Source organism: Xenopus laevis, chromosome 6L (genome assembly GCF_017654675.1).
Source record: "Xenopus laevis strain J_2021 chromosome 6L, Xenopus_laevis_v10.1, whole genome shotgun sequence".
In the NCBI taxonomy this organism is placed as follows: domain Eukaryota; kingdom Metazoa; phylum Chordata; class Amphibia; order Anura; family Pipidae; genus Xenopus; species Xenopus laevis.
Window position 1 is genome coordinate 41,809,576 of NC_054381.1, and position 17,462 is coordinate 41,827,037.

The 17,462-nt window shown below is 36.8% G+C and overlaps 1 long non-coding RNA gene across 1 annotated transcript in view; it reads right to left on the reverse strand.

The window, feature by feature from the left end:
- The window catches only part of LOC121394571, a 32,698-nt gene extending 18,161 nt beyond the window's left edge, over positions 1 to 14,537 (reverse strand). The window contains exons 1-2 of the long non-coding RNA XR_005961784.1: positions 13,825 to 14,537; positions 13,022 to 13,146 (exon numbers count right to left, since the gene is read on the reverse strand). This is a non-coding gene — a long non-coding RNA (uncharacterized LOC121394571). The remainder of the gene's footprint in view (positions 1 to 13,021; positions 13,147 to 13,824) is intronic.
- Between the last annotated feature and the right edge of the window lie 2,925 nt (positions 14,538 to 17,462).

The following is a 17,462-nucleotide window of genomic DNA, read 5'->3' on the forward strand; positions in this document are numbered from 1 at the left end:
TTCATCATAATGGAGTCTATGGGAGACGGCCTTACTGTAATTCGGAATTTTCTGGATAACGGGTTTCCGGATAACGGATCCCATACTGTATTACATATTAAACTGAGTTATATGAACAGCATTTGAATGTCTTATGATATTTTTATGATATGATGATCTGATATGTTAACATGTACATATAAAAAAATTAATTTGTGGTAATAAATAAACCTACTCACTAAGGCAGAGAATACAGGTAAAAGCTGAATTTAATAAAAGCAGCAGAGTTTGATAATTCTGAACATTGTTATTGGGTTACAAAGCTTAGGTGAGCACAGTCATTCTCATAATAAAATCACTCAAAGTAACACCAGAGATAATGAAAGCAGAACTGAAATCCAATTTAATTTGGCAACCTCAGAGTCACCTTTTTAGGAACAGTATCAACAAAAAATAAGTGAATTAAAGTAATAAGAATTGGACGCAGTATTGCTGTGCACTGGGAAAACTGCTATGTTTGCTTCAGAAACACTACTATTGTTTATACAGGTATGGGATCCGTTATCCGGAAACCCGGTATACATAAAGCTCTGAATTACAGAATGGCAGTCTCCCATAGACTCCATTTTATCCAAATAATCCAAATTTTAAAAAATAATTTCCTTTTTCTCTGGAATAATAAAACAGTACCTTTTACTTCATTCAAAATAAGATATACAGTAATTTATCCTTATTGGAAGCAAAACAAGCCTATTGGGCTAATTTAATATTTACTTGATTTTCTAGTAGACTTTAAGGAACAGTAACATCAAAAAATGAAAGTGTTTTAAATTAATCAAAATATAATGCATTGTTGCCCTACACTGGTATAACTTGTGTGTTTGCTTCAGAAACACTACTATTGTTTATATAAATAAGCTGCTGTGTAGCAATGGGGGCAGCCATTTAAAGGAGAAAAGGCTCAGGTTACACAGCAGATAAGCTCTGTAGAACATAATGGTGTTATCTATTATCCACTATTTAACCTTTTTTCAATGTCCACCATTGCTACACAGGAGCTTGTTTATATGAACTATAGTAGTGTTTCTGAAGCAAACACATAATTTTTAACAGTGCAGGGCAACAGTACATAATATTTTCATTACTTTAACACACTTTCATTTTTGGTGTTACTGTTCCTTTCAGGTATGAAGATCCAAATTACGGAAAGATCTGTTATCTGGAAAACCCCAGGTCCCGAGTATTCTGGATAGCAGGTCCCATACCTGTAAGAACTGAAATCCTATTTAACTTGGCAACCTCAGAGTCACTTTATTAATTGTAAGATTCATCTTGACACTACTTTTACTATACTATACTAGGCTAGAACATGAAAACCTCTAGTACAGTGTACATGCAAGTACTGTATATGCAATTAAGGCCATTACAGAAAACACAATGTTTATTTATAGTCAGAAGCAGATATATTTAAATGCTAGATAAATCAAATCCGAAGGCTATTTTAAACTACACTAGATACAAGGGCATTTGGTAGCCTCAGGTACACACATATACGTAAGTATATGCCCACAGTTATTAGCATCACATGGACCATGTTCACACATATTTGGGGTCCCTCTGACACATTCTGGGGCCCAGACAACATGCCATCAACTGTGAGGTCACAGAACTTTAAAGTGGCTTCTAATATCCTGGTTTTTATTATTGGTTTTTATAATACACAATTTTTAGTGAGTCATGTGACACAAGTAGCATCACTAGGTATTCTGACTGAACACTGTATCTATAAATAAATGATTATGTTCAGGTAAATGATCCCTACTTATAAAAAGGTGACCGATATTCATAGAGAATTTTGTGTTGCAGTATAATCATAAAGCACAACCTCATTCCCCTCAATATAATTCCCAACATATCTCGGTGTGTATTTACATTATCATAGAGTGTCCCCATCTGTAATATGCATGTACTGTTTCAATGTACAATGATGTGTATACAAGAAGGGCTATATAAATATAGTATACAATTATGTATGTATATACTAGCTCGATCAAACCCTAAACTTTCATTCTAAGTATGTATGTATAAGTTTATTTATAAAATGCTACAATGAAACAGTGCTGTACAATTTTACAATGTACAAAAGCAAACATCGGGAAGACAAGTATTCTAATAAATACAATAATTATAAATACACAAAGATTAATTATATTCTATGAGACACAGTAGGAAGGAGGTCCCTGTCCCACAGAGATTACAGTCTATATAGTATATGTGCTCTTTGAATAGGCCTACACAGTGACATGCTGGGAATCATATTGGGGGAATGATGTTGTAGAGTCAATTACACAGTGAAATGAAGACAAAATGAACAGGTGTGTGGAACACTATAAATGGGCAGTTAACTGTCCATGTTACAGTGTATTGCTTAATCTAATCTTAACAACTGTATCAGCTCCAAATTATTAATTATTCAAGCAGTCACCTTTGTGATCGAATTCTGTTGGGCCAAGCCACTTATTTCTACTATTCAAAAATAGAATCACTATTCCAGTCTGAGAAAATCTGATGTATCACAAAGCAGGCCAACTTGGATTTCACAAGATAGACAAAGGTGTCAACAACAGTCATCCCAGAAGGGATGTACATCCAGATACAGTAGATCTGCTGTCACATGACATGACTGATGAAGCAATGTGGAGTAACCTTTATTGGTTTCACAGGGAATGCTGGAAGCACTTCTTCTTTTACCAGCTGATCGTTAGCTCTTTAGGGCAACTATAAACTATACAGAAGCTTTGTGCTAAAATACATTAATTTAACTATTATGACTCATTCATTCTTCCAGATTCTTTTAATTCTACTTGACTCTTGCTCTATACATTACTTCAATCTTCATTATTTTTCATTTTCTATCTGACCAATCTTCTATTCAAAAAGCTTAACATGTAAAAACTTCAACTTCAACTTCAGTGATACTTCACACTTGCCAGTAGTCACAAAACCATTGTAATATGCAAATATAATACTATTTTGTCAAATTATGTCACTTTATAAATATGTTGAGCTTTTTAAGACACATGCAAGTCTTGCTCTTAGGTCATTTCCTAGGACATTTTGCCAAGCAGGTACCAGTACAAAAACACTTCATCTACACAGCCATATACAGTCTGAACTTGCTCTACTACAGGATCACTTTTGCCACACACAATATAAATTCCAGTGCTTGTCAGAATGATTTTGAATTTGTTTGAAAAATCTTAAGTTTTGGTGACTTTTGGTTTACACATTTGCTAAATAAATATTAATGGGAAATACCAGATATAGGGCAATCTATCTAAAGCTGTTTTCCCTTCCTGCTAAGTAAATGTCAAAATATTTTATTTTTGTATCTTAGCCAACTGACCTGCCACATTGATTTTGTATGTAAGATTCTTTTCACAGCAGATTGGCAGCTCTTTGGGGCAGCTATAAGGCACTGTTTGTGAGCATTCCAGTTTCTCTAGATCCTAATGCATTTGATGGAAACCAATAAGGAGATCCTGACATCTGTATTATTATATATAACGTGTGTGTTATATAAGAGCGATATATGACTCAATAGCTGGTAGCCTGCTTTTGAGTCCCCCTGGGAGAAGCAGCCAGCAGCTGCGTAACTGATCTAATTAAAATGTCCATTCAAGGTGGGCTGTGTTTTGAGGCAGTTGCATAACTCCACACAACAGGGTTCAATTACTTATTATTGGGGATGGATGTTGGTCACACAACAACTACAGTAATAGTTACCATAACGCTGACAAATGCATTTGAAAACATTTTACAATATCCAAACCTGTATACACGTGCAAAATTATACTGTGTTCATAATGTGTCTGACCCGAGTCAGAATTAAGTTGTGTGCCCCAGTGTTGGACTGGAGGGTCAGAGGCCAGAGGCCCCAACTGTTGAGCTCAGCCTGCAAACGCATACATTTATATGGTCTTGTATGAACTACATCAGGGCTTCTACTATCTATTCTATATATTTAATCATCGGAAAAACATTATCCTTCATATATACCTACAAATTTAAATTTAGGAGATTAAACTCATATACAGCTCAGTAAGCAATCATAACCATTTTATTAATGATGTTTAAATGTTATTATGAAAATCCAAAGCAGTTATGAAATCCAAATAGTTGTTTTATATTACATAAAACTCCAGGTTGCCACACCAAATGTTTATGTATGCTAGTCTGTGTTACACACTGAATACAAGAGCAAACCATGAAGGAGGGTTTCAGTGATATATATCAGACTGTGAGGCACATATGCATTAAGTTTACAGACATCCCATAGTATATTGTAGAGAACAGCAATCCGTCATTACAGAGCAAAACCCGTATCTGTTTAATAGGCAAAATTGAGTGAGGCATGTTTATGATACTGTGCTGTGTGTGACAAGCTGAAGTAACCAGTGCAGGGAAACAGGAAGCAGGAAGTAATTGTGTGTGAGGCAGTTGAGGAGCAGAGGGAGATTTGAAAGGGTCATGAGGAGAGGCAGAGCTGTTAAAAACAAATAAATATGAATTAACCTGCCATGCTGTGACTCCTGTAATATTTTGGAAACCCCACAATACACACATTTTCTTCTCTACTGTTTCACTCACATTTCAGGGAAATTACCTGTTGCAACTTAGTCACTATGTTATTTAATTTTACATTTTTTAAAGAACCACTGGTGTTTATATGAGGTATAGTGCATAGGGAATTTGGATAACCATGGTGCTTAATGGAGAACCATGAATAAAATCATTCGTATCCACCAGCTCAACACTCTGCTCAATGGAAAGTACATAATCCTATGGAATACAATAGGCAAGTGATACACATACACTGGTTAATGAAAGGGTTAAACAGATTGAGACACCCTTCTTTTTGTAATTCTGCTTCAAAAAGCCACAAGAACATGGCAAAATGCCTGACAAGAGGTTTAGGCATAAACAACTATACTTCATAGATATTTACTTAATGGAGTGGTTCGCCTTTACGGTAACTTTTAGTATGTTATAGAATGGCCAATTTCAAGCAACTTGTTAATTGGCCTTAATTACTTTTTTTTTTATATAGTTTTATAGTTATTTGCCTTTTTCTTTTGATTCTTTGCAGCTTTTAAATGGGCGTCGCTGACCCCTTCTAAAAAGAAAATGCTCTGTAAGGCTACACATGTACTGTTATTGATACTCATCTTTCTATTCAGGTTCTCTACTATTCATATTCCAGTTTCTTGTTCAAACCAATGCATGGTTGCTAGGGTAATTTAGACCCTAGCAACAAGATTGCTGAAATTGCAACCTGGAGAGATGCTGAACAAAAAGCTTAATAACTCAAAAACCACAAATAATAAAAAATTAAACCCAATTGTCTCAGAATATCACTCTCTACATCATACTAAAAGTTGTCTCAAAGGTGAAAAAGCCCTTTGATTCACTAAGTATTCCCATACAGAGAATCAGACACTGCCTGAAACAGTAATATAAGAGAAAACAAACAGAACATTTTCTGGTACATGGTCCATTGTAGACATGTACATGCCGGCTAGTACAGCAAATTAATAGTTACATTAGAGAGATGTCCAGGCCTCCAAATTAATATATTTTGTTTCTGCCTACAAGTCATCAATTGGCGGGGGGGGGGGTCAAACTATTCAGTACAACTAGAAATGCACCAAATCCAGGTTTGGAATTCAGCCAAGAAGGATTAGGATTGGGCCAAATCCAAGTGCCTGGCCAAACCAAATCGAACAAAACCACATGGCTTTTCGTCACACAAACAAGAAAGTAAAACTATTTTTTGCCGCACACTGCGTGCCAAAACACATAGAAGAAAGTAAAAAAAAAAAACGTCACAAAAATGTCAAAACGTTCTATTTCCCCCCCTCACTTCCCTGATTTACATATGCAAATTAGGCTTCGGATTCAGTTATTGGCCGAATCTTTCACAGAGGATCCGGGATTCGGCCGAATCCTAAAATAGTAGAACTGTGAATAATTTGTTTCTGTCAGGGATTCTGGCTGACCCAGACAGTGAAAACCATATGAGAAATTTGCTTTGGGTACAGACAGGAAGCAGTTGCAGCTAAAGGCTTGAGTTTTGTCAAGTAAATTTGAATTTATATTTATACTTTTAACAGGCATGTTTTTTAATTTCCATATATATTTGTATCTATTTAAAACAGTCTGGTTATTGTTTTTTTATATACAGGTATGGGACCTATTATCCAGAATGCTCGGGACTTGGGACTTTCCGGATAACGGATCTTTCTGTAATTTGGATCTTCATACATTAATTCTTCATGTAAACATTAAATCAACCCAATAGGCTGGTTTTGCATCCAATAAGGATTAATTATATCTTAGTTGGGATCAAGTACAAGCTACTGTTTTATTATTACAGAGAAAAAGGAAATAATTTTGAAAAATTTGGATTATTTCATTATAATGGGGTCTTTGGGAGACGGCCTTTCTGTAATTTGGAACTTTCTGGATAACGGGTTTCCGGATAACGGATCCCATACTGTATTACATATTAAACTGAGTTATATGAACAGCATTTGAATGTCTTATGATATTTTTATGATATGATGATCTGATATGTTAACATGTACATATAAAAAAAATTATTTTGTGGTAATAAATAAAACTACTCACTAAGGCAGAGAATACAGGTAAAAGCTTAACTTAATAAAAGCAGAGTTTGATAATTCTGAACATTGTTATGGGTTACAAAGCTTAGGTGAGCAGTCATTCTCATAATAAAGTCACTCAAAGTAACACCAGAGATAATGAAAGCAGAACTGAAACCCAATTTAATTTGGCAACCTCAGAGTCACCTTTTTTAGGAACAGCATCATCAAAAAATAAGTGTCTTAGGCTAAGGCCACACTAGGCGATAGCGCCGCGATTTGACTCGCGGCGACTTTTCGCCGCGACTTTTAAGCCGCAATCGCTGGGGAAACTTTTGCGCTGGCGTCTATGGGGAATCGCGAAAAATCGCCAGCGTAAAAACACACGCGGCGATCTTTTCTCTACTGTCGCTCGAAATTGCCTCGCTAGGCGATTTCGATCGACAATAGAAAAAAGATCGCCGCGTGTGTTTTTACGCTGGCGATTTTTCGCGATTCCCCATAGACGCCAGCGCAAAAGTTTCCCCAGCGATTGCGGCTTAAAAGTCGCGGCGAAAAGTCGCCGCGAGTCAAATCGTGGCGCTATCGCCTAGTGTGGCCTTAGCCTTAAAGTAATAAAAATTGAATGCTGTGTTGCCGTGCACTGGGAAAACTGCTATGTTTGTACCTTTTACTTCATTCAAACTAAGATATACAGTAATTTATCCTTATTGAAAGCAAAACAAGCCTATTGGGCTAATTTAATATTTACTTGATTTTCTAGTAGACTTAAAGGAACAGTAAAATCAAAAAATGAAAGTTGTTTTAAATTAATAAAAATATTATGCATTGTTGCCCTACACTGGAAAACTTGTGTGTTTTCTTCAGAAACACTACTATTGTTTATATAAATAAGCTGCTGTGTAGCAATGGGGGCAGCCATTTAAAGGAGAAAAGGCTCAGGTTACACAGCAGATAAGTTCTGTAGAACATAATGGTGTTATCTATTATCCACTATTTAACCTTTTTCAATTTCCACCATTGTTACACTGGAGCTTGTTTATATGAACTATAGTAGCATTTCTGAAGCAAACACATCATTTTTACCAGGGCAGGGCAACATTACATGATATATTCATTACTTTAAAACACTTTCATTTGTGGTGTTACTGTTCTTTTGACGAAGATCCAAATTACGGAAAGATCTGTTATCTGGAAACCCCCAGGTCCCGAGCATTCTGGATAACAGGTCCCATACCTGTAAGAAGAACTGAAATCCTATTTAATTGGGCAACCTCAGAGTCATCTTATTAATTGTAAGATTCATCTTTGCACTACTTTTACTATACAATACTAGGCTAGAACATGTAAAGCTCTAGTACAGTGTACATGCAAGCACTGTATATGTAATTAAGGCCATTACAGAAAACACAATCAGGCTCATTTATTAAGACTGGGCAAATTTGCCCCTGGGCAGTATCCCATAGCAACCAATCAGTGATTAGCTTTTTTCAGCCAGCTGTAGGTTGAACACTGAAAGCAATTATCTGATTGTTTTCCATGGGTTACTGCCCAGGAGCAAATTTGCCCAGTGTTTATAAATAACCCCCAATGTTTATTTATAGTCAGAAGCAGATATATTTAAATGCTAGATAAATCAAATACTAAGGCTATTTTAAACTACACCAGATACAAGGGCATTTGGTAGCCTCAGGTACACACATATACGTAAGTATATGCCCACAGTTATTAGCATCGCATGGACCATGTTCACACATATATGGGGTCCCTCTGACACACTCTGGTGCCCAGACAACATGCCATCAACTGTGAGATCACAGAACTTTAAAGTGGGTCCTAATATCCTGGTTTTTATTATTGGCTTTTATAATACACAATTTTTAGTGAGTCATGTGACACAAGTAGCATCACTAGGTAACGATTCTAGCTGATGACATCACCGAACACTGTGTATAGGGATGTTACCGGGTATTCCTCTTGAGTATTATATATAAATAAATGATTATGTTCAGGTAAATGATCCCTACTTATAAAAAAGTGACCGGAATTCATAGAGAATTCTGTGTTGTAGTATAATCATAAAGCACAACCTCATCCCCCTAAATATAATTCCCAACATATCTCCGTGTGTATTTACATTATCATAGAGTGTCCCCATCTGTAATATGCATGTACTGTTTCAATGTACAATGATGTGTATACAAGAAGGGCTATATAAATATAGTATACAATTATGCATGTATATACTAACTCGATCAAATCCTAAACTTTCATTCTAAGTATGTATGTATAAGTTTATTTATAAAATGCTACAATGAAACAGTGCTGTACAATTTTACAATGTACAAAAGCAAACAACGGGAAGACAAGTATTCTAATAAATACAATAATTATAAATACACAAAGATTAATTATATTCTATGAGACACAGTAGGAAGGAGGTCCCTGTCCCACAGAGGCAGTTGCATAAATCCACACAACAGGGGTCCTTTACTTATTATTGGGGATGGATGTTGGTCACACAACAACTACAGTAACAGTTACCATAACTCTGACTTGTTTTAAAATAACCAAACCTGTATACACGTGCAAAATTATACTGTGTTCGCAATGTGTCTGACCCGAGTCAGTTTTGTGCCCCAGTGTTGGACTGGAGGGTCAGAGGCCAGAGGCCCCAACAGGTGAGCTCAGCCTGCAAACGCATACGTTTATATGGTCTTGTATGAACTACATCAGGGCTTCTACTATTCTATTCTATGTATTTAATCATAGGAAAAACATTATCCTTCATATACACCTACAAATTTAAATTTAGGAGATTTAACTCATATACAGCTCAGTAAGCAATCATAATCATTTTATTAATGATGTTTAAATGTTATTATGAAAATCCAAAGCAGTTAAGAAATCCAAATAGTTGTTTTATATTACATAAAACTCCAGGTTGCCACACCATATGTTTATGTATGCTAGTCTGTGTTACACACTGAATACAAGAGCAAACCATGAAGGAGGGTTTCAGTGATATATATCAGACTGTGATGCACATATGCATTAAGTTTACAGACATCCCATAGTATATTGTAGAGAACAGCAATTCGTCATTACAGAGCAAAACCTGTATCTGTTTAATAGGCAAAATTGAGTGAGGCATGTTTATGATACTGTGCTGTGTGTGATCAGTCTGAAGTAACCAGTGCAGGGAATCAGGAAACAGGAAGTAATTGTGTGTGAGGCAGTTGAGGAGGCAGAGGGAGATTTGAAAGGGCAGTGAGAAGAGGCAGAAAACACCACAATACACACATTTACTTCTCTAGTGTTTTACTCACATTTCAGGGAAATTACCTGTTGCAACTCTAACTACAAGATCTCAGTCCCTTTGTCATTTAATTTTATATTTTTTAAAGAAGCACTGGTGTTTATAAAAGGTATAGTGCATAGTCCTATGGAACACAATAGGCAAGTGTTACACATACACTGGTTAATGAAAGGATTAAACAGATAGAAAGGCCCTTTTTGTAATTTTGCTTCAAAAAGCCACAAAGGGGTGGCAATGTGTATGACAGGAGGCTTAGGCAAAAACTACACTTCATAGATATTTACTTAACTGAAAGCCCTTTGATTCACTAAGTATTCCCATAAAGAGAACCAGGCATTGCCTGAAACAGAAATATAAGAGAAAACACACAGAACATTTTCTGGTACATGGGCTAGAGGGAGAGAGATGTCCATTTTAGACATGTGCATGCCGGCTAGTACAGCAAATTGATAGTTACTGTACATTAGAGAGAGGCCTCCAAATTAACAGATAGATTTGGTTTCTGCCTACAAGGCATCAATTGGGAGGAGGGAGGGATATGAATAGCATCTGAATTCCCTCTGTTTCTTTCATTATGATAGGATCTAATATGTTAACATTTACATAAAAAATTATTTATGTAAGCATTTCTTTATTCCTCTGAATGTTTCTTTTTATTTCAAAAACAAAATAAAAATTAATTAAAAAATTAATTACAAAAAAAATTAATAAAAAAATGTTTTTATGATAATACATAAAACTACACACTAAGGCTGAGAAAACAGGTAAAAGCTGAACTTGATACAAGCCAAGTTTGATAATTCTGAACATGGGTTGTTATTGGGTTACAAAGCTTAGGTACGCACAGTCATTCTCATAACAAAGTCACTCAAAGTAACACCAGAAATACTGAAAGAAGAACTGAAATCCTATTTAACTGGGCAACCTCAGAGTCACCTTGACACTACTTTTACTATACTATGCCAGAAGAACATGTAGACCTCTACTACAGTGTACATGCAAGTATATGTAATTAAGGTAATTACTGAAAACATAATGTTTATTTATAGTGGGAAACATATTTAAATGCTAGATAAATCAAATACTAAGGCTATTTTAAACTACACCAAATACAAGGGAATTTGGTACCATCAGGTATAAACATATAAGTAAGTAAACACATGCCCACAATTAGCATCTCATAAACCATGTTCACACATACATGGGATATCTCCGACACTCTCTTGGGCCCAGACAACATGCCTATTCTATCTAATATTCATTTTTATAATACACAATATAATACACAATTTTTAGTGAGTCATGTGACACAAATTGCATCACTAGGCAACAATTCTAACTGATGAAATCACTGAGCACTGTACATAGGGATATATGTAACAGCAGGGGTCCTCAACTACTGGGTCGCGGCCCAGAAGCGGGCTGCGGACACTCACGCACATGGCCGCCGAGCCCAGTGCGAAAAAACACGGTGCACCCCAAATTGGACGCTGACGCGACAAAATTGTAGCGTCCAAATTTGTTGCTGCCCCCCCGCTGACCCCGTACCATATCTGTTCCAAATTCATTTGGAAGCATTGTAAAATATCCAGACTTGTTTGATACATATGTAGTATTTTACTGTGTTCATGAAGTGTCTAACATTTGTCCCAAACAATACAGTAAGTATTGCACCCTCATAAAGCAGTGTGCTTTAATGCAGAATACCTTGAACATGCATGTCAAGCACATAACATCCAATTTGTATGTTGTGGCATCTGGATATAATGTCAGTGTAAATGGTACAGCTACTACTAGCCTAAGTCACTGTTCCTAACCAAAAAATGATTACACTATGAAGGACCAAGAGCTCACACGCTGTGAAAAACTGGGGTACCATATGGCCACTAACAAGGGCAATGGCAATAGTGCTGTCCGTGTTGTTACACAAAGAAGTCAATAGAAAACAGAAACAGTCTGAGTGCCATGAAAAACTCCATTGTAGGGCCATATACAGCCCAGAGCCCTACACATGGATAGCCTGTTTTACATGCACTCTACATTTTTTCATAGGTTGGGGGATATGTTTCTTAGGTTGGGGGATATGTTTCAAAGCCCAGTCAAGTCAAGAGGATTTTATTGTCATTTCAGCCATATACAGTAAATACAGCACATAGTAGAAACAAAATGGCGTTCCTCCAGAACCAGTCGTGTCTCAAGTTGAGACAAATAAAAAGAATCTGATAGATGGGAACTGCCGAGAGGAGGTTTTGTTAGTATTTCAGAGTAACAACAAGTTACACAGTGATTCACATTAGGGAACAGGGGACACACAGTAAATAGTAAACAAGGGTTTACAGAGTACAATAGGATTAGAGGGCCCTACTCGCAAGAGTTTACAAACTAAAGGGTTAGGGTACAATTAAGACATAGGGATTTTAGAAACAAATTCGTGATTTTAAGATACATTGAATTAAGATACATTGAATAAGCTTTCCTAAACAGGTTGGTCTTTAAGGAGCGTTTGAAAATTTGGAAGGAAGGAGAGAGTCTGACAACTCGAGGCAGAAAGTTCCAGAGAAAAGCAGAAGCCTGAGAGAACTCTTGTAGACAAGAATGGACTGAAGTTATAAGAGGAGAAGAAAGGAGAAAGTCAGAGGCAGAGCCAGGAGAGACCAGAGATGAAATGTAGGGTATGGGCTTCATTGTTAAGGGCCTTATGTGAGTGTTAATGTGAGTGTTAATAGTTTGAATTTGAAACCTCAGAGCCGGCAAAGAACAGTTTCACCTGCAAAAAATTATTTAAAAAACTAAGATAATTTGTAAGGATTTTAATGACACTGTCTGTTTTAATGTCTGTTCATATTCAGACAACAGTCAAAAAGTGAGCACCCCTTTAACAACCACAACATCTTATCCGTGTCTAGTAATCCAGATGTCTGGTTACAAATAGACAAAGAGTGTTTTATATGTTGTTATTGGGTATTAGTACTGCCACTTTGTATTAGTGGCAGTACTAATATCCAAAGATCTGAAGATTACATCCAAAGCACATCAATACTTCCTGCATAAGACTCACCTCGATTTGGAACTGGACCTGGACAGTATTCAGAATGCTTGGAATCTGTTGATGCTCTACAGGATCTGGATCTGCTTTCAGATTTCACACGTGGGCCATATTCCGTTGGTGACTTTGAACATGATCTGGATTTGTAGCAGAAAACATTATTACAACTTCAGTAATTTCTGAAATGCCTAGTTCTATATATAAACATTCAGAAACCTGTATATGTTATAGTTTACTCTTTTAAATCTCACTTTATTAGCTGTATTAAACCCATCAGTATATTTTTTAATACAAAATATCCTAGTACAACTAGATGACCTATGTTCTACAACAAGATCATGCAAGGTATTAACTGTATCATACAGACACTGGAACATAAACCATATATTTACTTAAATACACAATAAAATGAGGGGGGTCAGATCACTCCGACTTGTACAGTGGAAGTTATGATCATAAAAGTAGCAAGCACGTAGGGTGGTCCTAACTATTTACTACCTGTCAACTTTTTTATATGCTGCCTACATAAAGCATTTCTTTGTATAAGTGTCTCCTTACCAAGGCACTGGTTACTCTTGCTTTATACATTACTTCAGTCTACACTATTTTCACCTTTTGTGCATTCTTGCCCAATTCAATTGGTGTACTAAAGATAAAGGCCTAAATCTATGCAACTTGTGGCACTAGCCATCAGCTTGTTATAAGCAAGTAGGGTGTCCTTTTGTCAAATAATAAGCCACCTTATTTATATATATATTGTGATAGAATGACCAAAGAAATTGGTAGAAATGTGTGTTTTGCCTATCATTTCTCACCTGAAGGAGTTGAAAGCTACAAGGGAGATGTGCATAAACAGGGAATGGTTTCTCTGTTCAAAGGATTTTGCTAGCTGGCCCTGGACGCTATAGTGTTCTCGATGGGATAGGCAATCCATTCCAGTGGTCCAATTTGCATGTTGGAGCTCACTTTCCACTGGAAGGCTGTCCTGTGGAAAAGTATTTAATCATAGTTTAGTGTAAGGGAGGTCTCTCAAAGCTGGGCAAAGATCAGGGAGCTTACCTGTCTGTGTTAAGAACTCCCAGAGGGGCTGGGGGTGCTTCCTGCCACTGCAAGGGGCAGATGGAGATGTGACAAGGTGAGTCTACAGTGATTGAGGTGCTGCCAGAAGGTGAGCCAGGCCTGAAGCTGGTAAGCGGATATCCCAGGAGGGGGGAGTTAGAAGGGCTTAGTGAGAAGCCTGAATATTCCTGAGTGTGGAAACCAACATGTATCGTGAAAACCCCAGAGTCTTGAATGCATGCTTTTAAAACGCTAATGAATGATGTACCTGTATGTCAGTGACTTTATTTTGGAAGAGTTTTCCTGAATAAACCTGTTTTTTGCCTAAAGACACTGTATCACTGTCTTTATGATCCTGGTCCTCTGCTTACCTGCCTATCATAGCCCTATGGTCCTATAGTCCTAGATCATTTTCCCAAGCAGGTACCAGTACAAAACACTTCATCTACACTACCATGTACAGTCTGAACTTGTTCTAATACAGGCACTAGGGAGAGCCTTTGCCACACACAATAAAAAATCAAGTGGTTGTCAATTTTACATTTTGGTGCCTTTTGGATTACACATTTACTTAACAACTATTCAAAAGAAACAGAGAATAGGGGGAAAATATCTAAAGCCAAATTTCCCTTCATGTTAATAAAAAAGGAAAACTAACATTTTATACATGTATCTGAACCTGCCACAATGATCTTGTTATATTGTTATTGGCACACACTGACCAAACAAAAGCAGGTGCCAAAGCCACTGAACACACATCCAAAGACAGTAGATCTGCTCTCACATGACATGACTAAGTAATATGAAGTAAACTTTATTGGTTTCACAGGTAATGCTGACAGCACTGCTTCTTTTGTATTCCAGCTGCCATAGATCCCAAAGCATTTCATATGAAACCAATGAGGGGATCCTGACATCTGGATAAATACATACAATTTTATGTGCTATATAGGAGCACAATGTGGTTACATAGCTGGTACCATATTTATGGGTTCCCCTGTTTAACTATCAGTAGAGACAGCACTGTAAAAAGTGGCCAGCAGCTGGGGAACCAATCTGATCAAAATGTTCACGGTGGAGATGGAGATTGGTCACAAAGCAACAACAGTAACAGTTACCATAACTTTGCCAATTGCATTTGGAAATGAGTGGTATGGCCCCATACAGCACGATATCCAATGTCTGCTTTATTACAGGGCACCTTGAACACTCGTGCTAAGCACAGAAATATATGTTACCACACAGTCACAGTCTAACAAGGATTATAACCTCTCCAATCATATCTATCAGTCTCTATAAAGCAACTACAAAGTATTTTTTACAGTTTAATGAATGAGCTATAAATATTAGATTTTTGGCCACCAATATTGATTTTTAGAAACTAGAGCAGCAAAATAACATCACTCAGTGTAACATTCCCATGTTACTTATCTGCTGAAAATAAAGTCTGAAACATAGGATTTAATGCCTCTGTACTTATTTTATAACAAGGTATATATTTTAGCAGTGTCTATAGAGCTTCATAGCAGCCATGAAAAATCCATTGTTGTGCCATATCCCACCCACAGGCCTACAGCTGGACACATACAGAATGAATAACTGGCACAACAGCGCATCTGCAAGTGGGGAAAACGCCTGCTGTTTAATGAATGTAACACATTACATTAAACACATATGGGGTGATGTAATAAAAGGCACTAATTTTGCCCAGGTGCAGTAAAATGTAGCAACCAATCAGCAAATAGTCACCTGTTTAAATAGCATCTTATTAGTTGCCATGGGTTACTGCTCCTATGCAAACTTAGTGCCTTATATTACATACAGGGAATAAGATGTCACCTCTTGCAATTACGCTGTTGTGCCAGTTATTCATTCAGTTATTGTTTGGGGAGGGCACTGAGCCTCTAGACCGAGCACTGGGTTACTGGACTGGATTGTGTTGGTGATCTTCCTTGTATTGTCTACAAACACAACATTTAGGGGCCGATTCACTAAATTTGAGTGAAGGATTCGAAGTAAAAAAACTTTGAATTTCGAAGTATTTTATGGGCTACTTCGACCATCGAATGCGCTACTTCGACCTTCGACTTCGACCATTCGATAGTCGAAGTACTGTCTCTTTAAAAAAAACTTCGACCCCCTAGTTCGCCATCTAAAAGCTACCAAAGTCAATGTTAGCCTATGGGGAAGGTCCTCATAGGCTTGCCTAACTTTTTTTGATCGAAGGATATTCCTTCGATCGTTGGATTTAAATCCTTTGAATCGTTCGATTCGAAGGATTTTATCGTTCGATCGAAGGAATAATCCTTCGATCGTACGATCGCAGTATTTGCGCTAAATCCTTTGACTTCGATATTCGAAGTCGAAGGATTTCAATTCCTAGTCGAATATCGAGGGTTAATTAACCCTCGATATTCGACCCTTAGTGAATCAGCCCCTTAGAGTGTGATTCAAAGCCCACTGCTGCTTCATGTCAAGTTTAATTGGTAGCACCTTGTAGGGCAAGTTCCAAGCATTTTTTGGCTTTGTCACTACAGTATTTACAACTATGATTGGGGAGACAAAATACCTAGCATTGTAGGGACATTACTAATCCAAAAATAGGCATAATTATATCGTATTTTTCAGGCCAGTAATGTCCAGCCTTTTCCATGCAATGAGTAGAATATTTAATAAACAGAAAATCCATTGAGAGGCCCCTTCTGACCCACAGGCCTACATTTAAACTTTATTTTTATTTTAATTCTCCTTTGTAACACTTAATTTTTCATATGAAAAATATATTTGACATAATCAAATGTCCTTTAACATGGATTGACAGTATTTTTATATTCACTATTTCATAGTCTGCATCATTATAAGAATTTAGCATTCATTTTCTCCCCTTAAGGTTTTTTAAATGTTTTTCTGGGGGGTCTCCTCATTAACAAAGTGAACTGTCCATGTATATTTTATGATATGTTACCTTTGTACAATATGCGTGCTAAACCATATGTCGATTTTTGTCCCATGCAATAAAATAGTCAGCAGTAAAATTATGGATGGAGTCCATTTTTTTGTTCCCCTTAATGTGTTACCATAATTACCACTTTATATTGGGGGTGGGAGTTGACCAATAGAAAGTGTCCAACAAACACAATTAGAGCAGATAATCTGTAGCTAGCTGTAAGATACCTGCTCCTATTGTATTGATGTCTCATTCAATTATATATATCAGGGTGTGATGCACATATGCATTAAGTCAGAGACATACCATACTATACTATACTTTCTAGAGAACAACAATTAATCATTACAGAGCAAAACCCATATCTGTTTAATAGGCACAATTGGGTGAGGCATGTTTATGATACTGTGCTGTGGGAAATCAGGCTGAAGTAGCCAGTGCAGGGAA